At 47.9% G+C, this 25,356-nt stretch overlaps 1 protein-coding gene across 5 annotated transcripts in view; it reads left to right on the top strand.

The window, feature by feature from the left end:
• The first annotated feature begins 256 nt into the window (after positions 1 to 256).
• LOC138581277 (E3 ubiquitin-protein ligase RNF14-like) overlaps positions 257 to 25,356 on the top strand; it is a 385,887-nt gene continuing 360,787 nt past the window's right edge. For 2 of the 5 annotated variants that reach the window (XR_011304491.1, XR_011304492.1), the window contains exon 1: positions 257 to 406. The gene's annotated coding sequence lies outside the window, so the exon portion shown is untranslated. The remainder of the gene's footprint in view (positions 407 to 25,356) is intronic. The other 3 variants (XR_011304490.1, XM_069652479.1, XM_069652480.1) reach the window with 2 other exon arrangements.

Below are 25,356 nucleotides of genomic sequence, written 5' to 3'. Positions count from 1 at the left end.
TGTGACATCAAGCATGAGCGTTTTTTCCCTCATATATACATCACATCGATCACAATTTTTTGTTTTAAAGCAAGCTGGAACTACGCCAGGCAAGTGACTGATAATGATAAACGTAATATTAAACCTAGTCGATCTTGTAAATCATTGAACACATTACAGCCTTGTCATACTGCCGCTTTAAGAAAGAAGAGCCGCTGCTCTTCGACACGCCCTGTGTTGGTGCTTGTAAGAAGAACTGCTCGTCGTCACACCCCTGGCACTCTTCCTAGTCTGACGTCACGAAGGCAAGTTTCCCATAATTACATCAGCCAAAACAAACACCGAAACCACGCCCTTCTGCAATACTTAAATTCTTCAGACTAGTCTGTTGAAGCGGCAGCCTCCACTGCGGGACCTCCCAATTGAGGTAGGTTTTATGTATTATGTCATTTTTATTGTTTATATATTATACAATGCCAGTAAGAAACGTCAAACGTGTTGTAATGTATTGATATATAAAGCAGAGTAATGATGTCCCTGCCATTAAAAAATGAACAATTCATGAATGCAGACAATAGTGTTTAGCTGGTCGCTCACAGACTGGTCAGCCTTCAAGAAACCTATTGCGCATTTCCCGTTTCAGGGCCACTGAAAAGCAGGAAAGGGAAATAATGAAGGCGTTATATTCATGTCCTCCTGCTTACAGCGCCGCGAGTAGTACAAACAGTGCTCTCTTAGCTCCTGTTTTACCCTGACATGCAGTATTGATATTAAGCTGTCCCAGGTCAGACCCGGGTAGTTCATCTAGTCCTGAGGTTTTTCTTTAGATTGTGGGACTTGAAGAGGTGACTTTGTTATGGAAAATGCAATTTTGAAAATAAAAGAATGAAAATAAAATAAAACAGGACTGTATGAACTAGTCACACCGGCCATGGGACTTTCCAATATCTCTGGAGGCTAGCCAGCACATCGTTTTCAGTGACAGTATTTTTGGACATGCAGGATGGGCCTGATTTATAACGATTTGCACTGGAGCATAACAGAATGTGATCTGGTGAGGGTACGATAGTCTCGGCGTTTAAGATTTTGATTAAAGTGATGCAGATGATTCTGTTTCTGAAAGGGAGGTCTGCTAATAGAAAAATATTTATTAAAGGCAATTTCTTACAAGCGAAACAATTTTTAAGGCACTAATCAAGACACCCCTTACACAAACACCCCCTTTCATAAATGTATCATGCCAAAATGATAGTGCAAACGGGTGCTTTTGCTGCTGAGATAGTCTCCTGGCAGCACCAGCTCTGCAGTGGAACGGGTAGGCTTAAAGGGCACATATGGATTGCAAACAGCTGCTGCAAAACAAAGTGGCAGCAGGCAGAGGTGGCAATGTAATCTTAAGCACCTTTTATTCAAATCATAATAATTGTGTACCTTAGTTGGCCAGGTGGCACAATCTTCCTTAAAATAAGCCAAGCCTGGTTGTCACATGGTGGCTAAGGTTACACAATTATACAGCAATTTGACATCATCGAAGTGTCAGCTCCCTGTGCATGGCTCAGCTATGACAGGGCAATGTGTATTAGCTGTCTGATCTGTCTGTCTCCACAGTTGCCAAAGAGCAGAATTCCTGCAAGAAAAAAAACCCATCTACAGACCAACAAAACCCAGAGGTCTAGCAATGACATACACATTGAGCGCAACTGTTATTTGAAAATGAAATACGGGGGTTGGCCACCAGGTGGCGCACGGATGCAGACCTCTTCCGTGTGAGCTCTTGCCAAGCGGTCTGAAAAACGGAATGAGCCCCCGCTTTTAGACCCCCCAAGTACGAGGAAAAACAGTCCGACGCTGCATGAACCCCCCCTACCCACCTGGGAAAAATTTCGAGGAAAAACGGACAACATACGCCCGAGAAAATGGCGAAAAAGTTTTGGGGCGGCCAGCCGGGTCCGACGCTGACGTCGCGGGAGATGTGAGGGGACACATTGGAAGCCTTCCCCCGCGCCGCGCCGCGACTCTTTGGGAAAAAGCCCCAACACTCCGACTCTCAACAATCTCTCCCACACTGCACTGATGACTCGAGCCCAACTCCTGACGGGCTCCCAATCTACAAATACGCTGCGCCTCGGCGCGCGTAATACTCTTGGAAGTACCCGCGAACATTGGCCCCGGAGGCCCGTGAGTTCTACGAACCAGGGAGATCGAGGACGCATACTCCCCAACAGCACTAGGAGAGACTCCCCAGGCCTCTGAATTTGGCAGAGCTGACACTGCAGCCAGGTGAGGAGCCGCAGCGCGCCCCTGCTCGAGCCAGCGAACCCAGCAGTAGTGACAGGGCTGTGGCGGAGGCCCAGCCTGGAGCGGCCGCACCTCTTGGCGGTGGAACGGAGAGCCCTCACCAGACTTGGAAGACCCACTGGGACACCGCCGGCCCGGTCCTGAGGCCGGGCGTTGTACCCGGAGGGCGCCCACCTTGGGCCCAGAGCCGAGCCCGAGCCGGCTACAATCAACTGCTAGCGCCCTCCACACAACAGGCCTCCCACGCGAGGAAACACACTGCAACACCAGCCGGAGACTCATTGACAAGGTGGGGAGCAAACTGATATCCTCGAACTACGGCGCCCAGGTGACAAGTGCGCCTTCCCATTGAAAGATACTACCAAACTTGCAATAAAGATAACACTGCTGAGATCCAGCTCTAGGGTCAGGACTCATATATGGTACAGACGTACATCGGTGAAACAGACAAGTTTGAATGAAACTGGGCTGTGGTTCAATATGTGAGTTTTTTCTTTTTTTTTTGGGCCTGCGCCACAATAAAACAGTCCAGACCCTCTTTTGATGGTATCAACCCCCAGAATATACAGCTTCATCTGCTGATCAACCCCGACCTACAATCTAACACTGGATAGCGCTACAGGAGTTCTCAAAACAAACGACCCTCAATGTCTCCCAATCCAGCTCATCCCATATGAACTAAGAGGCCTCCAACCCCGACCCCATTAAGACAGCGCTCCCAAGCAACTAAATAAAGTCTCCAAGAAAAGGAGGCCAACCTCACCGAACGACCGGTACCCACACCACAGTCTAGTACCAAACTGATACTGAACTATCCTGAAGTGGGTGATCATAGACCCTTCGCTCGAGTCTGCCCCTGCCACCCCCGACAACACCTCCCTCCATAAGAAAAGTGAGAAACGTGAGCAACCTGAACACTAGCTCCTGTAGCACAACACCCTCCCCAGAGCCCAACAACCAAGCCATACCGAACCATGATACCTGGAGCCGCATCACAGGTTGAGTGGTAAAAGGCAGCAGTAAAGATCATCGGGCCCAGCGCTCGTTGGAAACTCAATCCCCTCCTATTGTACGACACCAAACACTGCACCCTCATCACTCAGAGCCTTGAAGACAGCATCAAGAGGAGCAGATAAGGTGCATGAACCCGCAATAGAAGCTCGCTATTTACGCATACGCCCCTAAAAATCACTGCACCCCTGTTCACATGATGGCTTCCATGTCAGGCGCGAATGTGGAAACTGCAGCCACGAAAGGTGATATTGCTGCCCTACTCACAGAAATCAAAAGCATGGGGGCGAACATAGGAGGGAAAATTGACAAACTCACACAACGCCTAGATAACATGGAGGACAGACTGGAAGGAGTTGAAAACAATCAAGCCTCTATAGACACATTAGAAACACATCTAGCCCACAGAATAACGGACTTGGAGCAGAGGGAAGAAGAATTCAGACTTAAAATGGATGATTTGGAAAACCGGGAGAGAAGAAATAACCTGCGCTTCTTCGGAATTCCGGAACAAGAAGGAAAAACGGAGGAGAATCTTAAAAGCAAACTCCATGACATCATCAAACTGCTAGCAGCAGATGAAGATATCGACAAACCCAAAACAGAACATATCCATAAAGCCGGGGGCCCTCCTGGAGGCCCAAGGTCAGTCCTTGCCCGGTTCCACCGATATCAGGACAAGACCAGGGTGCTGGGAAAAGCGAGGAATGGGGGTGCCATTACCCTAGGAGGAGCACAAATTACAATATACCAGAACCTTTCTGCCCTGACTCTGGCCCTCAGAAGAATGTGCGCACCACTCACAAAATGGCTCAAGGAAAGAGATACGCGCTATAGGTGGGGATACCCCTTCTCTCTCTTTTGAGCACGTAGGCACAAAGATCAGGCTGAGCTCGGAGAAAGAAATCAAAGCATGCATATCAGATCTATTGGGCGTACAAGGACAAGAGGAGGATCTGGATGGATCAATGAAGAACGAAAGAGAATGGTGGATTCAAGGCCCAAGGAGAAGAAAGGTGAAAGGCTCAAGGAAATATCGTAGAGGCAACATCTCTCCTGACGGGGGCAAATAACATCCAAAGAGCAAGATACACTTGACTAGAATGTCTCTTGATCTCAAAGGGACAGAACACCATCAGTTGGAATGCCTCAGAGATAAGCGTCTGACTTCAGAAGAGATGGTAATTCCATTAGGAGGTTAGTGGGGGCTCAATCGTTATAATGATTTTATTCTGACAAAAAGACCAAAAAAGCAACGGTCTCCACTGGTGGTTCGATACTGGGCCAGTGCTTTTAACTGGGCTCGATCGGACGCCACCAAATTGGGGGAAGGGAGCTGGGAGGGGGGAGGGAAACAGAGGCATGGGAAAACGATAAGAAAAGGGTCAGTGCAGAATATGAAGTAATCAGAAAAGTAATGTGGCTAATTGAGAAAATGTTGTCTTGGTGGACGCGGCCAGATGCTATATATAACCTGAGTCCCTATAATTATGGCGACCGCTAAACCCCACACCGGGGCCTCAATAAGGGTGGGTACGCTCAATGTCAAGGGACTTAACTCGCCGACCAAGAGATCGCTTGTGTCCAGAGAATTCCGCAGATCGAATATTGACATTCTGCTCCTGCAAGAGACTAAATATATGAAGGGGGATGAGAGGGCGGTATTGGAGAAACGGAGCGGGATAGAACTCTGGGGCTCTGGCCCGCTGAGAAAAGGAGTGAGAATCCTCATCAAGAAGGGACTAGATTTCCAGATCGCTAAAACGTGGTCAGATACTGAAGGTAGAGCCTTACTAGTGACAGGATCCATTGGAAATGTGGATACTACAATCGCTACGATTTACTCCCCCAATGTCAGTCAAGCCAGATTTCTATCTAGAACAATCCCCAAACTTATGTTAGAATCCACTGGGCATGTCATCTTAGGGTGGAGATTTTAACATATGGGCAGACCCCGCTCTTGATCGACATACGAAACAGAGCTGGAGAAGAGCACACAAATTTCACGGATATGATGGATGTGTATGGAATGAATGATTTATGTAGACGAATGCACCCCGATGAGAGAGGCTACACCTTTTTCTCAACCCCACACAACACCTTTACTCGCATTGATTACATCTACCACTCAAAAGACCTTTATGACACCACAACACACACGGAGATCTCCCCAATCGCATGGTCCGACCACGATATGGTGATTGCGGACATACATGGGAACACTTCCCGACCAGGGGCGGGAAATGGAGATGTAATGAATCTCTATTGAAGGACCCCGTCTTTAGGACCGAGTTGGAAACGGAACTTACGGAATATTTAAAAATCAATGATACTGGGGAGGGCTCCAAACAAGTTGTCTGGGAGGCGGGAAAGGACACCTGGAGAAGGAATTCTAATTAGAGAGGGGGCCCGGAAAAAAAGGGGAGAGAGCCCTGATTGAAAGCAGACTTCGGAAGGAAATCTGCAATTAGATGGGGAGGCCAGAGAAGGGGACACACTAGACATCACCAAGATTCGTGAGGCAAAGGACAAGAGAGAGGAGCTTCGCCTCCTAGAGCATGATCAAATTGTACGTAAACTCCAATTACTTAAGCAAAAATTCTATGAGAAGGGGGACAAAGCGGACGCACTTCTAGCTGCTAGGCTAAGGGAACAGCGAGCGGACCGCAGGGTGCAAGAGATAATAGACGGAGGGCCTGGTACTGAGGCATGTGAACGCTCCATCCCTGAAGCCTTCGCAAACTATTATGAGACCTTGTACACCCCGGAAACAGAACCAGATATGCCTAGTATCGAGGCCTACCTAGCGAACATCAACATGCCCAAGGTATTGCATACTGAACCGACTAAATTAGAAACTCCAATAACTGGGGAAGAGATATAGAATGCGATAAAAAGGCTAACCCTAGGTAAGTCTCCAGGAGAAGACGGCTACACGGCTGGATTCTACAAATCCTTTAGTACCCAGCTCATCCCCTTTCTGGTCGATTTGTTCAATGAGATCCTGGAAACGGGAAAACCTGCGGACTCATTCGTTAAAGCCCTCATAACGGTAATCCCAAAACGTAGATGCAAAAATGTACACAAGAGCCCTTGCCGCAAGACTTGAATCACTAATGCCCCACCTCATCCACCCTGACCAAGTAGGTTTTATACTCGGACGGCAAGGAGCCGACACCATGCGCAAGACCTTCACCTGATCCATGCCTCCCAATCTATGAATGATGACCCCGCTCTGCTTTCCATCAATGCAGAGAAGGCCTTTGATAGGGTAGAATGGGACTTTCTGATGAGTGTCTTGCGCAAGATTGGAATAAGTCCCAAGTTTAGGAGAGGCATTTGCGCAGTTTATACGGCACCCAAAGCCTCGGTGTTCGTAAACGGGGAATACTCGAAGTGGTTTGAATTGAAACGAGGCACCAGACAGGGTTGCCCTCTATCGGCAATTCTCTTTGCCCTGTCGCTAGAACCACTGGCACAGAGGATGAGAGAAGATGCACACGTGCAGGGTATGCACTTAGGCCAGATCGAGTACAAGGTGGCACTTTATTCCAATGACATACTCTTACACGTGATCACCCCTCAAAGTCCATCCCCAGAGCCATTTCCCTCCTTGAAGAATACGGTCAGTTATCCGGATTCAAAGTTAATAGATCTAAATCAATCCTGTTCCCTCTTCAAGGATCCACAACAGCAAATGAAACCACATATTCATCCCTTAACTTAACAATTGAACATGATAAATTACAATATTTGGGAATACAAATTACAAAACAAATAGGAACTCTATATGAAGCCAATTTCCCGAAACTCCTCAAAAAAATTCACGCAGATCTGGCTAGATGGAACAAACTGACAATATCCTGGTTAGGACGCCTTAAGGCGATAAAAATGGTTTGCCTCCCAAGGTTCTTGTACCCCTTCCAAATGCTCCCCGTCAAGATACCACAACACTATTTCCTAGAGGTTAAGAAAGCGATTTTAAAATTTCTCTGGCAGGGGAAGAAGGCCAGAATTGCCTATGACATTGGGTGGGTCTCCCAGACCTTAAAAGGTACTACGAGGCAGCCCAACTGCGGGTCCTCATTCCTCACCTACGCAATCAGAAATAACCGCAGTGGATCACAATGGATAATGATTATCTATACGCAGCCACAGTCTCAGAGTGGCTATGGTCACCATGAAGGAGAGTACTAAACAAAACGAGGGCACATCCTATCTTTGAGACAATGTGGGAAATATGGAGGGAGGGGACGGAAATTAAGAAAGTTACCACATGGCCGTCACCACTGAGCCATTTATGGTCCCCGGGAATTAATGATCATATCCCCAATGTGGAGAGATTCCAGCCTTGGTACGAAGCGGGACTGGAAAGAGTAGGTCAACTCCTTCAAAGTGAATCCTTTATCACACTCCCAGAACTTACAGAGCACTTGGGAATTGAGGCCCTGTCCGTATTCCACTTTATACAGATTAAGGGAGTCCTAACAAAACCAGAATGGAAAAGCAAACTAAGTAGAGAACTCACCCCTTTTGAAAAGCTGCTCGACTCTAGAACTGATATGAAAGGCCTGATATCTGCCATGTACCAAACACTGATAAAATCAGGTAGGGGGACTACGGAAAATCTCAGAATTAAATGGGAGCACAATCTGGGTACAGAGGTCAATCAAGAAACATGGAACAAAATATGCAGGGCGACATCCCAAACTTCCTTATCATGCCAATATAAGGTGCACGCCATTAAGCTCTTACACCGCTGGCAATATGACCCATATAAACTTTCCAAAATGTTTCAGACAGCTAGCCCCCTGTGTTGGTGTGAATGTGGACAAACTGCAGACTATTGGCACATGTGGTGGGCATGCCCTCGAATTAAGATCTATTGGGACGAGGTCTTGGGGTGGATCAGGGACCTAGACCGAATTCAGAGAACCGCAGAACCCCACCTTATCCTGTTTGGCTTTGAGTAATGTGAGGATGAATGAAGAAAAGTCCAGGGGCTGGCTCCACATCTTCTGCTAGCCGCTCGGGCCTTCCTAACCATGAAATGGAAGTCAGCCACAACTCCGACTGAGAAAGAATGGGTTAATGTGGCAATGAACATATGCACCATGGAAAAAATAACATCCTCCCTACATGGGAAAGCAACACAAGCTGACATCCCGTGGATGGACTTCGTAAACAAATACACACCAGGGATTACACACTGAGCGAATGTGATGCGTAAAAGAGAATCACCACCTACGCCCCCCCTCATGCGAACACCCCCATTATCAAGTGACAATGTCCCCCATACACTCCAAACGATACCATAGGATCGCAAGAAGGTACCCTCCAACAAAGGAGACCCCGATCATATTAAGAAAAGAAACCACGGACACACAAGGAAGCGAAAAATGCACATGACCACTCCATTTCTAAGCAACACGAACCCAGCCCTGAAGGGGAGAGAGGGTGGGAGGGAGGGATGGGAAACGAGGAAAACAGAGCAGGAATCTATACTGTATATTGCAATTTGTTGGAAACAAAGGAATGAGACTGTTAAATTGATGTTAAACATTGTTTATTGAATCATTTGAAATAGTGCTGTAATCTAGAATTGCATGTAAACACATATGTTTATCTCTCGCTGCTCCTCGAGAGAATTGTTCTGTGTATAAAAAATCAATAAAACTGAATTTAAAAAAAAGGAAAATGAAATAGGGTGTATCAGAATTTTCAAACTTCTCAACGAACACCTGACCTTCAGGAAAGCAGTAAACCCACAAACCATAGGCATTATCAAAGAGAGACCAAATATAGCGGACAACGGCACACTGGGTTTCAGTTACCCAACCAGCTATCTGCAGCCTATCCTCTATCCGAGCAGGAAAAGGCCTAATCTCCTCCTCCCTCATTCTCAATCGTTCATCAGCTCTTCTAGCCACCGGCCTCACTCTTGCTTGCTCTTCCATCCTTTATCTGCTTACCTAGCAGTCGGGGGAGTTATTCCCTTTCCGCTCTCCGTTCACAACCTCTCAGCAGCTCTAACCATTGAAGGAGTTACCTTCTACTTTCCTCGAGATCCCGCTTAATAAGCATGGCAGCCGATGGAGGAATCACCTGTGTCCTTCTCGCAACCACTGGAGTGGTGGCTGGGGGAAATGGAGGTACGCACTCAGTGTCTTTGTACTCCTGTGCGGGCGATAAACGATAGCGGCCCATATGGAGGCAGTGCAGAAAGAATTCCTGCACCCTCCTTTTTTGGCCCCTCCTCTGAGACTTAAACACTATGGGCCTTCCTGCCCTTTTCATATCTCCTCCATAGCTCTAAGATATTTAACTGCTTCTCTAGTTTCGAGCCCTTGTGCCGTGTAGTCAAGAAAGCATGCAAGTTTTCCAATATCCTTATATCATAGGTTCCTTCAATAGGCCAAGAATTGATAATTTTACCCTTAGCTTCCCGCCACCATTCCTTATGGTAGTTTAGAATTTTTGCCTTATAGCTGTGAAGTACCTGACAATAAGGATTCAATGGAGTCGCCATACTCCACCCCAATTTATCCAAGATAATGTCACAAAAACAATACCAAGCCGAACCCGCAGCACAAAAAATGTCCATTTAAAGAACCCCCCCTTTTTACCCCTATCCAGTTGCTTAATCATCCCCCACACTCACTCACCATACTTGTTTATACCGCAACTCCACCGTTCATCTACTTGCTTTAATTCTACTTCTCACTCTTACACAAAAGACATCATTGTATCAAAAACACTTGCTGGCCAATATCTCAGAGATATCTCCCCCACTCAAGCATAGGAGGAGCGCAATGCATTTCACTACAGCACTGCTGCTCTCGCTCTCTTCATTACTAGTGCAGCCTTCTCTACTACAAAACCGTCTTTTTCTGACTACAGAAAGTTTCCCTTTCACTACTTCGACTATCCCAAAAAATCGAACGAGGGCTGCGCCCGCACATCCAATGCAGAATGAAGAATGCCAATGGTTTTTTACTTCAAAAAGGTGTCTGTGGTTGGACCTACCATAAGATGCCACCTCACCTCTAGGTGTCAGGGCTCCAGCCAACCAGACAAGCAAACTAAAGGGTATCAAGACAAACCTCATAATGGCTGTGCTGGGTAAAATACCACCTCACACCTCTAAAATAACAAACTAGGTAAAAAATATATACAAGTGACTTACAATGTAAAACAGTTCACTCACTCCTTCAAAGCACTGACTCTTTCTATCCCTGCAACCTCGACTAATTCCATATCCCTGTATTCCAATTCTACCCTACCAAAACCCCTTGAATCAAAAAGAAACAACCCTTTTGTCCTCCTTGCTTTACCTCCAAAAGTACACTCATGTGATCCGAAGTGCTCTGATGTGGTGCTCCATCAAGTCGTTCTGCACAGCTGGGCCACGGTACCATGCCTCTGGGGAGCAGACGGAATTTTAACCAATATGGTATCTGCAGACCTCTTTTTCACCGTACACGGAAGAATGGTCCCCGTAGTGAGGTGCCGCAGCTGAGTGGTGTGGGCAGAAGACCCCCAACGTCTCGGAAAGGCTGGGGTCCCTTCGTGGACACCAATTTTGTGGCGGCGGACGCCTAATTACCTCAAACAAAGTGGGCCCACCACCTGAGGAATGAGTGCATGTTTTGTATGTAAAGCAAGTTTATAGTACAATTGTCCGAGGAGCAGTTAGATGGTGCTGTGGAACCAAACTAACTCAAGTCTCAACAAACCATATAGGTTGATACATTTTATACATTTCTGCAACAGTTAAAACACTCCCAGATACTTTATTACAATCCACCCCCCACATGTTATTGGATAAACCCTCTTCAAAGAAATCCCATCTTTCTCCAATTCCTACACTCTCATTGGTAGCCGTTATCTTAACTACCAGCTTCAGCACATATGTAAAACACACCTCCTTTTAGGATTTGTCCGTGGTAGGTCATGACATCATCGGGCAGTTAAACATTTGTGTGCAAACATAATTCATTACTAGTAATACCTAGTCTAAGCCCTTTTAACCTTAACTCTTAATTGCACATGGTTTGCATACATACTTTAAGCGATATGAAGAAGGCTGAGTAAACCAGTTCTTCTATGAACTAGCATAGCAGTAACTATCTCATCCCCCAGTTCCCCGCCTTCATTGGAACATTGCAATCTAAATAACTGCTATTTCACCGCATACGGCACATCTTGAGAGTGCAATTGAAACTCCTGGGTCGCAATTACTTTAGCCTTGATTTACCTCGCGTTTTACTGCTGGTCAAAACAAATACGCGAAAACCCTCTGTCAAACTCCCCTGCATTCAAGAAATTACTTCTTTCTGTGATACTTATCAGACCATAAATACTATGGCCGGCTCCTTCAGCTGAATTGACCATCGCTAAGGTCGTAGTTACTTATTCACCCATCTTCTTGCCTTTGAAACTCTGCAGAACCCGTTTCTGAAAGTCAACCCTAACTGCTGTGTTTTAATCTGTTTATAAAAAGCCCACTATGTAGATTTATAAATCGACATGTTTTCTCAGTGTGCATGTGTGTTTTAATAAATACCATCTTTCTTTTATAGTGGATTCTTGCAGGATAGGCCCTCTTTTTCGCATGCACATTATAAAAACTCCTCATTGCCGGCTTCTGGGCACTCCAGAGAACATTATGTCTGAATCACGTTTATATTTCATTTGGCAGTTTTAACATTTGTCTTTCTATGCACGCACAAGCTAATCTGTATCAGTTTAAACAAAAAGTAACACTAAGTTACATATCCCATTCACATTTAACTATACTGAATACATATGAAATTGCAACATCGTGCCCAATTTGCAGCACCCTCAATCACAAATATGGCACGCACAACAAAAACCAGTCTTCATTGTGGAGACCTTTCCTGACTACCCCAACACTATCTTTTTTTTTTTCCAAAAACTTTTATTTTCAAACAGCATATTGTGAACATATATGACAGGCACAATCCAGGCCATTCTGGTGACAGAGGAGCATGTGAGGCAAGTTAGAGTATGACATGAAACAAGACCCTGCTTCTCCCGCACCCTCAGCATCCCATCTCAGCGTATTCGGCTCCCCAGGACCAAACTGCTTTATAGTGATGAAAAGTGCTGCAATAAGGGGGCGTAACCACAATCGCAGGGTATGTTTCTGCATATTCAATTAATGGGGTGCAGACTGCGACATGCTTTGCATCGTCGTTTGCACAGTGCTCTGATTTTGTCAGCAACCAAAGTGTCCCAAAACTTGACCCACCACATCTGGACCACGGGGCCATCAACAGACTTCCAGTTCCGAGCTATGGTCAGTTTTGCAGCCAGGAGAAAATGACCAATTAGTATGGCCATTGGCCCATTCAGGGGTACCAGTCCATAACCTGCATCACCCAAAATGACCCCCCGTGGGTCCCAATGGAGTGGCAGCCCTGTAATGTCCTTTATTTTGGATAGCACCTCCTTACAGAAGAGACCCACTTTAGAACATTACCACACCATATGGAAATAAGAGCCAACAGCATCACAACCCTGCAAACAAGTAGCGGGATAATCTTCAATAATGTGGTGTAGCCTTTCGGGGGTGAGATACCACCTGTAGCAAAATGTATAGGAACATTCCTTGTCCGTGACACATCTGGAGATCTTAATCATCCTCCCCCATATCTTCAGCTACACCTCATCCTCAATAGGCCCACCTAGGTCAGCTTCCCACTTAGCCATGCACGGCAAACGCAAAACCGGGTCCCTTGTGTCTAGAAATGTATACAGTTTTGAGATCTGACCCCGTGATAGAACCACTTGTAATGGTAGTTCAAGCGCAGACAGTGCTCTGTTAGCCCCATTCTTTGTGAGTGGGTGAGAAGCCCAGTTCTGCAGCTGCACATAGAGAAACCACTCTGCCTTTGGCAGGGTAAGGGCACATTTACATTCGTCAAACGTCATTGGGCGGTTTTCTTTATAGAGCTAGTGAATGTACAACAAGCCCCCCGCTACCCACTTCCCAAATCCCACCCGATCATGGCCGGGTTGAAAGCTCGGGTTGTCCCATACCGGTGTGAGGGGGCCCAGCCCCATTGATACTCCCCATCTGCGGAGAGCCCTCCCCATGTAATAAAGTCCACTTGGTTGTCGCTAAAAGTAGAGAAAAACCCCAAATATCTTTTGTCAACGTAGGGCAGCTGCGCTAGATCCACCGCTGACTGGGCCTGCTCGATTAGCTTCCATTTTGGTTGGCGGGCCCCCCCCAGGTAAAAACATGGGATAGCTGCATGCCCAGATTATAGCGGAAGACATTGGGTAAACCCCAGCCCACCCACCCCCACTGACCCCAGCAGTACCCTCCTAGATATTCTGGCGTGTTTATTCCCCCCAGATAAATTTGAAGGTCTGCCCTGGAGTGTGCGGCGGTCCGAGTCAGGGATTCCCACCAGCAATGCCGAGCATAAGTAAAGCTGGTGCGGAATCAAGTTTATTGTGACCGCAGTAAAGCAACTAAACCAAGATATCTCCTGGCATCCGCACCTGAGCAAGTCTTCACCGAGTTCCTGGAAAAGCGCTGGGAAATTAGCCCTGTAGACCCCCAGATGTCTTACTGGGCATGCAAGCCCCCAGGTCCATGATATTGGAGCAAGAGCCCCGATCACACTCCTCTCTTGGGGCCACAAGGACACATCCAGCCCATGTTATTAAGTATAGTTTACCTTGAACCCAGAGACCAGGCCAAACCTATCCAGCTCCTGCAACAGCTCAGCTAATGATGAGTAGGTGTTACTCAGGGTAAGCAAAATATCATCTGCATAAAGGGTACCTTGTGGATCGTCTCCCCAACCCTGACTCCCTCAATCGCCCCATTAGTCCACTGTTGGCTGGCAAGCGGCTGCATAAACAAGGCAAAAATCAATGGGGATAGCGGACAGCCCTGCCTTGTGCCCCTAGTTATTGACAGTCTGGACGACAGAGTCCCGTTAACCCTAAGGCAAGTGGATGGGTATTGATAGATCGCCATTACCCAGCTGGTAAAACCCAGCCCAAACCCTAACCGCTCCAAGACCCCACAGAGACAACTCCAGTCCACCATGTCAAAGGCCTTATGGGCTTCTAGCGCAATGATGCCTAGGTCTATGTCCAATCGTCTCCCCACTTCCAATAAGCTGAGGACTCGCCGCACATAGTCATGTGCGCTGCGGCCCACGATAAAGACCGTGATGGGCCAAGATTTTGTTAAAAAAGTTTAAGTCTATGTTAGTGAGAGTAATGGGGCAATATGAGTCGCAACATAGCAAATCCTTGCCCGGTTTGGGGATCAGGATAGTCATAGAGATTCCCATGGAAGGAGCAAACCCTCCAGAAGACAGAAGACAGAAGACAGAAAGGAGTTAAATACGCCCACCAGGGGGGAACCAGGAGCTTGTGAAATTTATAAAAGGGAGCCATGAAACCATCGGGACCCAGAGCCTTATTCTTCAGGGACTTGATTGCCCATTCCACCTCCCCCCGACGTGATTGGTATCTCCAAGTTTTCCCGGTCCTCAACAGATAGACTGGGGAGGTGCGTGTCTCTCAGAAATTGGTCTTGAGCCTCGTCAATGGAAGCTCACTCCTGAATAACTCCCTAAAGTGAGAGTCCAGGATCCCCATTTTATCAGTCGCCCCCCACTGCACCACCCCCTGCTCATCACGCAAGGCTAACACAGAGTTACGGTTTTGGAGTTTACGCAGTTTGACCACCAGGAGGCAGTTGGCTTGATTCCCATTAGCGTGGTAGACCTGTTTGGTTTTTAGCATTGCCTCGCCTGTCCTGTCAGCCAAATGTGCCTCTAGTTCTTTCTGTGCCACCCTGAGTTTGCAAAGCGCCTTACGAGACCCCAATCTCTTGTGTGCCAGTTCAGCTTGAGCCACCTCCGCTTCTAAACCCAGTCTGACCAGCTGCCTCGCCCTGGTGTAAGCCGCTGTCTTACTAATGAGTTCTCCCCTAACAACAGCCTTCACGGCATCCCATATAATTCCCTTCGAAGGGCAAACATTTTCATTTTCCTCAAAATGATTGGAGATGACCACCCTCAATTCACTAGTCACCACAGGGTCTCTAAGCACCGGGTCGTATAACCTCATTGGGCGCCTTGGTCTCTCAGGCCTGTCCAGCACTGCCAAGGATACAGACACTGGTGCAAGGTTGGACAGGGTGTGTGTACCTATTTCCAGCCCGCGAACGCACGGGTATAGTGCACTAGGAACGAGAATAAGATCCAGCCTAGAGAAGCTTACATAAACATGTGAGTAGAAAGAGAAATCCCTGTCTTCCCTGTGAGCTAATCTCCATGTATCAACAACTCCCAATTCACGGAGGAACATGCCAAAAGCTGTGGAATGTTTAAAGTCTAACTTGGTAGGGGGCAGGATCTTGTCAACTAGGGGGTTAGGTACCAGATTGAAATTCTCACCCAAGATGATCTGTCCCTCAGCAAACGAAAGCACCCTGAGCAGGACATTTTCCACAACAGGCCCTTAACACACACATAACACTCCTGGACCTTGATTTTTGAGATCAGGATCTGCTCACCAACCAGTATGGCCATCCCACATTTTTTCTCACCTCCAGAGGTGAAGAACTTGCATGGGAATGGTCTATTTTTCATGCGTTTCTCATCCTGCACAAGCAGGTGGGTCTCACGCAGGAACACAATGGAGAGAGACACATCACGCAATTTGCCCAATACCGATTTCCTTTTCACTGGGGAATTCAATCCCTGCACGTTCCATGTCCCCATCACCATCAAGTCATCCCCCTCCACCACAATCGCCATATCTGGTAACATTTCCACAAGGAACGAGACACACTTCCTCCATCACCGAAGCGGGGCTGTCCAGGCATTAGTTCCAATGAGTAAATCTCTGATCCGGCAAACATTTATAATTTAACTCCCCATCCCCCTTTATCAACCCCCAAACCCCAAACCTGCTCAAACTTGAGCACTTTCCAGCCATCAGGAAACTTTGTCAGGAGCCCGACTGGAGGGCGGAAAAGCCATAACCCCAAGAGACTTTCCCTCCAATCTTAACACCTGCAAGTCAACATCCACCCCACCCCCTACCATCGCAACACAAGCCCAAGTACGCCCCAACTGATGCTGCCCTAAAGGAGACTACAGAAAGGCAAATGATTTAAGACTTCAGGTCCCAATTGATTCAAGTCTTCTTGCTTGGCCCCTTCACCTGCCTCCCCCTGACCACCTTGTGCCATCCCTGTGAGGGCACCGCTGGATCAACCCCCTGACTTGAATCCTGCTCACCCGTCGATCCTCCTTCACCAAGCCCTCCGGGCTCAGGAAGTCCTCTGCCGCCCTCAGTTTTCTGACCACCCAGCATCGACCCCTATGTGCGAAGTACAGTGCTGTAAGAAAGCCCCATCTATATGACACCTCCCTTGCACGTAACGACTCAGTCAACGGGCGCAGTGCCTTTCGCTTTGCTACAGTCATCGAAGCCAAGTCTTGATACAGGGAGAGTGACATGTTGCGAAAGGAGATGAAGGGCAAGGGTCTGGCTGCAGCCATTATTCGTTCCTTGAGGTTGAAGAAGTGAACCCGGAACGTTATATCAGCAGGCCTATCCTGGATTGACATGGCACGAGTTTTGGTCCTGTGGCTCCTGTCAAGTTTAATCTCCGGGTGCTCAGGCAGTTCAAGAATGGAACGGAAGGGATCAGCCACAAAGCTGGATAGATCTTCATCTCGCACCGCTGAGGAGATGACTCTGATCCTGATATTATTTATGCAGGACTGCTTTTCCCCATCTTCCTGCTTGTCCTCCAGGGCCTCATAGCGCTTTTCCAAGGCCTCCAGACGATTGGGGCACACACCCACCTCATAGGACTGCTTACAGAGGGTATCCTCCACCTCGGATACTCTGTTCTCGGTCTCCGCAAAATTTCAGCTGACGGCTCCTACAGATCAGACTTGGTAGACATCTGAGTAAGCATGGCTGGGAGAGGGCCGACCCCATGCACCTGGGCAGTCACCACGTCAGAGCACTTGCTCTTGTCTGTGGATTGTAGCATTGTGGAGATATCCCCTGCTTCACCGTTTTAGGAGTTTTAGCCATGCCGGACCTAGGCGTCAGCAGGCGGACAGACCCACCTGCGCTGCACCGGCTCCACTCCCAGGGGCCAGGAGTGTGTGTATAGGGTGGTTCTCACCAAGAAAGCACTATGTCCAGTCGACAGAGTCCTTGAGAGATGCAAAGTAGAATACAGGCCGCTCCAGAAGGCAATCGGACCCAAGTGCAAGCACATCCCCTGACTCGAAGTGCCGGGCCAGTACCTCATTCAGCAGTTAGCAGACATGAGACGGTGCATCGAGAGAGGCAGCACAGAGGGTGTGGCATTCGGGAGGCTAGTCAGCCCAGGGGTGACCCCTCTATGCATTTGCTATAGTATGGTGTGCCCAACAGGGGTGCAGCATGAGGCAGTCTGAATCAATTACTCCAGCAGCAGCCCCAGCAAGCCTCAGACCAGTGTTTGCTTTTCCATCAATCTGGGCTTTAGAAGAAGGAACAACCCAAAGCAACAGCCTGTTATATGTATATCACATATACCCTGCTGGGCCTCACGTGGCGCAGGTTCAAAATGCTGCTAAAGCACAAAAGAAGCTGTGAATTCCGGTAGCACAGGCAAGTATAGTCAAGGTGCTGTCATAGCGCAGGAGGAGCAGTGGACCTTGGTGTTATGCTGATACAGCAGGTGCCTTCCTGTAGTGTCATAGCCCCCGAATGCTGTACAATGCCGGAAAGGAGCCTGGGAGCTGCATGAGGAGGCACCACCGGTAAGTCCACAGGCCCCACCGCGCCACCCCGCCCCGCAGGCACAGCAAGGAAGAGGGACAAGGAGCCACGACCAGGGGCCCAGTTCTAGCAACGTCCACGGGCTGGGCCGGCTTAAGACAGGGAGCGCAGACTGACAGTGGCACCGCTCACTCTATCGCGGAGTTCCGTGCCTGCGATTTTAGGCTCGCTGCCGGCTCCGGTCTTCCCTCCAGGACCAGTGCTGCGTCGGTTCTGCGCCCTCCAGCTCTCATCTCCATTGCACCTCCAGAGCAGTAGTGTTACGCTCACCTGGTATCCACAGGGACGCCACCCAGCCGGGTTACTCGCTGGCATGCTTCGCAGCTTTGCCCAGATGTGGTCTGCGGGGAAGGTTCTGCCTAAAAATACAGGAGGACTGTGTTCAAGACTGACTGACCGGGGTAAGTATCCTCCCTCCACCCCCGTATGATTTCTGCCCCTCTGGGGCCCTCTCCTGACCTTGTGGTAGAGTTAGGCATGCTCTCCGTCCTGCCTTCTTTGCAGGGGCGCGTTGTCTTTCATGGGTGTGTGCGGTCCAGTTACTTCACTGACACCGGCCGTTTGATATTGTTCAGGTAGGTCTTATTGCTGTTCTTTAGTTTTGTTGCTATCCTGCATACCTTTCTTTGTTTAAAATGTCTCTTTTTTCTCCCTTAGGCATGCAGAGCTTCAGCGCGGCGAACTGGCTTGGTTGAGCCCCGCTGGTAAATGATGGCGCATTAAGAGCGCTATGATGCGGTAAGTAAGCGCTATGCACAGCACTGCGAAGTCTTGCCTTTGCTAACCTGTGTTTTCCTCCCTTGTAGGTCGCGGTGTTCTTCAGTGCGAGTGGAATGTCCCGAGTGGTGCTAGCCGTGAGGCGACCAGCCAGGTAAGCCTTTTGAGCAGTTGGTAATTTACAAATGTCTCTACTGCTTTCTTTAATGTTGCCTCTATCTTCCTCTTTCAGATCGTTCTGTCCGGGAGGCGTGCATATTCGAGGAAGCTGTTCTTAGTAGCTGCAAGTGGTTAAAGATGAAGAGTACAGATAAGATGCTTCTGCTAATGATGTTCCTTTTGTCTCTTTGCAGGTTCTGCATCTCCGAGGTTCGAGGGAATAGCTGGACACGGTGAGCATCTCGCTGCAAGCTGCAAAGTAACGCAAAGCGTGTTTTCTTGCTCGGGAGTGGTTTAAATAGCCACAACAAAGTAGTCCAGGTAAAGTAGTCCCTAGGCTGCCACAACCCAAAACACTAGACCGCATAGCTTGGTTCCTGGGAACCAAGCTATGTGGATGCCTCCATGTTGGCTGACAACACAATAAGTAGTTCCCAAGCACATGTTTCTCATGGTGTATGAGCCTGGCGCCATAGGCACCACAGTCATAGGGCCTGTGCGGCGGCAATGTATTAGCTTGATCCTTTCGGAAAACATCCTGGAAATCATGGTATTCACTTGGCAAGGTATTAGTTGCTCCCAGGGTTGATACTGTCGCTCCGGGAGTCATGGGGATACAGACGTCGGGTTTCTCTTCTTGGTAATAGCAGGCTGGGGAGCAGTCACCAGAGAAGGTTCATTTTCATGCCCGCCAGTCTATCAAAGGGTTGTGAGCAACCAACCATGGCATCCCTAGTATTAGCCTGAACGGAGGTGCCCTGATGAGATCAAATGAAATAGACTCCCGATGTCCGTCCTGGCACAGCAAGGTTACCCTGGCTGTGCACTGGGTTACTGGTCCGGAAGCGATTTCTGTCCCATCCACGGTGGTTATCTTGTCCATAGTTGGCTTAGAACACAAAGGAAGCCCCATCTCTGCTGCCAGTTCTTGATCAATATAATTTCCAACTGCTCTGCTATCGATGTATGCTTCAACGGCATGCATTCTTGACGACTGTTGGTGATTAATTAAGATCACTGGTATTGCAAAGTGCGAGGTCAGCAACTCTTTCTTCCCACTCGACAAAATGACCTCTACGTTTGTCGAGCTTGGTAGTTTTCCGATTCCTTAGCTTCATCCTTCTCTGTGGCCCCGACTGTTCTTCTTGGGGGTTTTACTGGACAGTCCTTCAGGAAATGTCCTGGTTTCCCACAATACAAACAAAGTTGTTGTTGTCTTCTTTTGTCCCGCTCTTGTTTTGTTAATGGAGGCCGTATCCCTCCAATCTGCATGGGTTCTACAGCATTTTCAGGTACACGGGGTGTGTTTTCCCTTGGTTGAGGATACATGGTCCGAGGGTCCGTCTTAGACCAGTCTGCTTTTCGGTCCTGCAACCGGTGGTCTAACTGCACGACCAGATTTATGAATTCGGCACAGTCTCTGGGTGGATGAACCACCTGGGCTAAGACGTCCTTTAATTTGCCTTGTAAGCCTCGATGGAATAACTTGGTTCTTTTGTTTTCTGGCCACCTAGCTTCGGCAACCAGTCTGTTGAAGGTAGCAATGTACGTTAACAAGTCCTGATTCCCCTGTCGGAGGGACATGCGTTCATTGTCTACTGCTTGTTCCTGGGTATGGCGAGCAAAAAGTTTTTCCATTTCTCTCTGGAACCCCCCAAAGTCATGTAATAGAGGATCGTCATGGGTTACCAACGGCACCGACCAATCTGCTGCGCTACCACTCAGGTATGTTAAGACAAAAGCTACTCGAGCTTGGTTGTTTGGAAATGCTCCAGGCCTACAAAGAAAATGAAGGCGACACTGATTGATGAATGCCGCATACTTCCGTGGGTCGCTTGAGAACCTTTCTGGTGGTGCCAAGGGAACTATTCCAGGTAACGTGATCTGTACCGGAGTGGATGATATGGCGGGGTTTTGGATTGCTTCTAGGTAGAGGCGTCTGTCCTGCCTGTGATTGCAAGTATTGCCTGCTAATCTCTTCAGTGTGTTCTTTGGTCACTATTAGGTCTCTCCGGAGGGCATTAGTCTCTTGTCGGGCAGAATGAACCTCAGCACGAAGCTCTCCTAGTAATTGGGCCAATTGGTCCATTTCTGATGTTTCCATGGCGCCCAGGTGGATTTGTTATGGTAGGCTTTGCGTTCTGTTACACTCACCTGGTATCCACAGGGACGCCACCCAGCCGGGTTACTCGCTGGTATGCTTCCCAGCTTTGCCCAGATGTGGTCTGCGGGGAAGGTTCTGCCTGAAAATACAAGAGCATCTAAACAGAAAAATGTACCCTTGCTAATAATTATTTTCATATTATTTCTTTTTTTCTTTTTGTTTCAAATAATGAATTAATATCTCTGAGAGGTTTCCAAATTGTGGAAATCCTAAAGTATGAATCTACCGCTGTTCTTATATAACCACCCAAATAATAAAGTAGCTGTGTGTTTCAAAGGACAAACATTACGGTGGTGCTTCCAGTGTTTGAGAAATAAAATAAAAGGTAACTCATATAATTAAGGAAAAAGTGCAAGACATTCACTTTCTACCTCCGAGGACATCAAAAACATATATGTAAAGAAAACCAGAACACATAATCGGAAGTCAACAAAGTTATAATCTCAACCAAAAAATAGAACAAAATACAAATACATCCACATAATACATTTAGGAAGCAACGTTTTTTTGTAGAAAGAGATTACAATGTGCATAAGTGTTTTGACACAATAAAAAACAAAAAACACAAAGAACATTTGATTAATATTCATTTCTTTACATTATAATGATTAAATCATAAAGAAGAGTGCAAATAGGACATACATGTGATACTGGTTCAGTAAATAAACGAGTATCATGGCCCAATTTCTAGGTATTGTTCAATGATAGTCCCTTTTTGCAATTGTTAGTTTCAAGCAATTAATGCTGCAGGGTCTTTGATACAAGATATCTTTTTTATCCTTGCCAACGTGAGATTTGATGGTTGGAACCGGAATGTAAGCTCCAAGCGATCAGGGATATGTATATATGGTTTGAATCCCTGTCTTCGTCACGTTTCGGCGGTTATTCTATTACGATAGGTCCGCCTTCATCAGGGCTCCTAGTTGGGGACCCTGTGGGAAGTATATGGATATCGAGTCAGAAGGGTGGATATAGAGAGGTGGTGGCCCCTAATACTTAGGGCGCTGTACAAATAAAAATATTTAGAAACTCTCGGCACCGGTGGTCGGCTTACCTGCCGGTGTTTGAGATCCCAGAGGTTCGGGTGTGGGCCACACAGGGAGGGAAATCAGGCGACAGGACCAGACGTCTATGTGAAGAGTGAGAACTCTCAGGTAAAGTCACAGTCTCGTCTTGGTGATATCCTACATAAGGTATAAAGATGATGGAAAAGAGAAGAGCAAAAACTATAAATCAGGGGTCTGGCGCCCGGGTTGTGTGGTGCTAATACATAATTGCTAAATATCTACATATGGCAAAAGCGAGAGAAAAATGCTCTACCTGGATTAATTTGCCAAGAAAATACAAGAGGACTGTGTTCAAGACTGACCGACCGGGGTAAGTATCCTCCCTCCACCCCCGTATGATTTCTGCCCCTCTGGGGCCCTCTCCTGACTTCTTTGCAGGGGCGCGTTGTCTTTCATGGGCGTGTGCGGTCCAGTTACTTCACTGGCGGCAGCCCGTTTGATATTGTTCAGGCAGGTCTTATTGCTGTTCTTTAGTTTTGTTGCTATCCTGCATGCCTTTCTGTGTTTAAAATGTTTCTTTTTTCTCCCTTAGGCATGCAGAGCTTCAGCGCGGCGAACTGGTTTGGTTGAGCCCCGCTGGTAAATGATGGCGCATTAAGAGCGCTATGATGCTGTAAGTAAGCGCTATGCGCAGCGCTGCGAAGTCTTGCCTTTGCTAACCTGTGTTTTCCTCCCTTGTAGGTCGCGTTGTTCTTCAGCGCGAGTGGAATGTCCGGAGTGGTGCCAGCCGTGAGGCGACCAGCCAGGTAAGCCTTTTGAGCAGTTCGTAATTTACAAATGTCTCTACTGCTTTCTTTAATGTTGCCTCTATCTTCCTCTTTCAGGTCGTTCTGTCCGGGAGGCGTGCAGATTCGAGGAAGCTGTTCTCAGTAGCTGCGAGTGGTTAAAGATGAAGACTGCAGGTAAGATGCTGCTGCTAATTATGTTCCTTTTGTCTCCTTGCAGGTTCTGCTTCTCCGAGGTTCGAGGGAATAGCTGGACACGGTGAGCGTCACGCTGCAAGCTGCAAAGTAACGTGAAGCGTGTTGTCTTGGTCGTGTGTGGTTTAAATAGCCCCAACAAAGTAGTCCAGGTAAAATAGTCCCTAGGCTGCCACACCCAAAACACTAGACCGCATAGCTTGGTTCCTGGGAACCAAGCTATGTGGATGCCTCCATGTTGGCTGACAACACAATAAGTAGTTCCCAAGCACATGTTTCTCATGGTGTATGAGCATGGCGCCATAGGCGCTAGGAGTGGCCCCAAGAGGGTTTTGGAAAAGGATGCCAGGCTCTAGAGGCCCGAGTCCTGACTCCACCTGGGCAATGGGTTTGCCAGAGGGGGTTTTGGGCGAGGGTCGTGACAAGTAGCGTCTCTGGGGAGGGTGGTGGCGGACACAGCCCACAGGGCGCACTGGATGTGGCTCCGACTCAGGTCACCAATTGGAGCCGCCGAACAAGCACACTGCCCTCTTAATTTCCGGGCCCAGCCCGGGGGCTTCCATCTTCCCACCAGGCCAGTCACCCTCCAATCCTCGGGACGCCGGAACCGTTGGAGCTGGACATTTTGCCCATGCATGGCCGCAGGGTTCATGGTGATCCACACTCGAACCCCATGTGATTTAGGGTGCTAGAAAAGAGCCATAACATGTTTTCCCACCCTCGCAGCACATATACAAGAACATAATCTTGAACATTAACAATTGCAGGAACCCTTGTGTTTTGCCCTCCCAACATTCAGTAATTCAAATATATTTTTCACTTATGAGGTTCCCTCCTGCACTTAAAAAAGGCTGGAAGGCAATTTGCTTCTTGGAACACAAGAATTAACTAACACTCCATTTAGATTATAAAACAGGTGCTTATCTGGCCTCTTTAGTCTCTTTAATACATGTTACAGAATCAAAATACAGGATTAAAGCAATAATGAATACATCCCTGTTAGCTGTATTTATCAACCCCATCATCTTTGCCAAGTGCTTCACTGGAAACCCCAGGTTGGCAAAGAGCCACATACCACGCGGACTGGCAGAAATACGCGTACTTGTTTTAGTCCAGTAGAAGTCTAAGTGCCTCAATTTTTCTCTCCCTGTCTGATGTCTTTCCCTCTAATGTAATCAAGTACAGCCTGGTATTTTTCCAGAGAGGTCTACTGTCAGTACAATTCCACAGCTACTCGGCCGGTGCAGCCACTGAATTCCACTGACCTGTAAACAATCCCCGGTTTCTCATGAGAGGCGACAAACCTTGCCTTTGGCTTCTTGTGGAATCCATAACAAACTCTGCCTGAACACAAAACAAGCTATCTTTCCACCAATGTACACAGTGGCACTCTCAGTGGCACTGAGAGTGTGCTAGTCTCTGTCCAGGATAACATGTCCAGACTAGTTGACTTAAGTGGGGTAGCTGCTCTGATCCTATTAGACCTATCAGCGGCTTTCGACACGGTCGACCACCCCATCCTGTTGTCTCGCCTTGCCCAGATAGGAATATCTGGTCAGGTACTAGCCTGGTTTACCTCATTCCAGGCAGATCTTACGCAGACTATCTCTATGCCACCTTTTCTATCTACTCCCTGCCACCTCACTTGCCGTTTTCCCACAGGGCTCATCTTTGTCTGCGATTTTGTTTAACATCTATATTTGGGCCCTGGTGTGTCTCATCCGCTCCGGCGGCCTAAAGTGCTACTCATACGCCGACGATGTCGTCGTGCTTACTCGGTTGCCTGGCTGCCATCGGTGAGTGGATGCCCCAAAATTGGCTCAAACTGAACGGAGACAAGACAGAGGTCCTGGTGGTCGGGTGCCCTCCGGATCCGTCACTTTGGGTTTCCTCTTACTGGCCTTCCTCTCTTGGTCCCCTCCGCACCCCGGTTAGTAAAGTGAAAAATGTAGGGGTAATTCTCTCAGTTTCTCTGTCAATGGCTTACCAAGTCGCAGCTGTCTGCCAAGCAGGCCACTACTAACTGAAGGTTCTGAAGAAGGTGCTCCCTTTGATCCCTGAGCCTCTTCTCCTCTGGGTAGTTGCAGCTCTGGTCTTATACCGCTTAGATTATTGTAACTCGCTGTACTTGGCCCAGCCCAAGGGTCTCACGCAGCAACTACAACGTCTGCACAATCTGGCAGCCCGG

The sequence above is a fragment of the Ambystoma mexicanum genome, chromosome 3p (genome assembly GCF_040938575.1).
Source record: "Ambystoma mexicanum isolate Mex_15411 chromosome 3p, UKY_AmexF1_1, whole genome shotgun sequence".
NCBI lineage: Eukaryota > Metazoa > Chordata > Amphibia > Caudata > Ambystomatidae > Ambystoma > Ambystoma mexicanum.
Note: the sequence above shows the minus strand (reverse complement) of the source record. Positions and strands in the feature narration are given on the sequence as shown.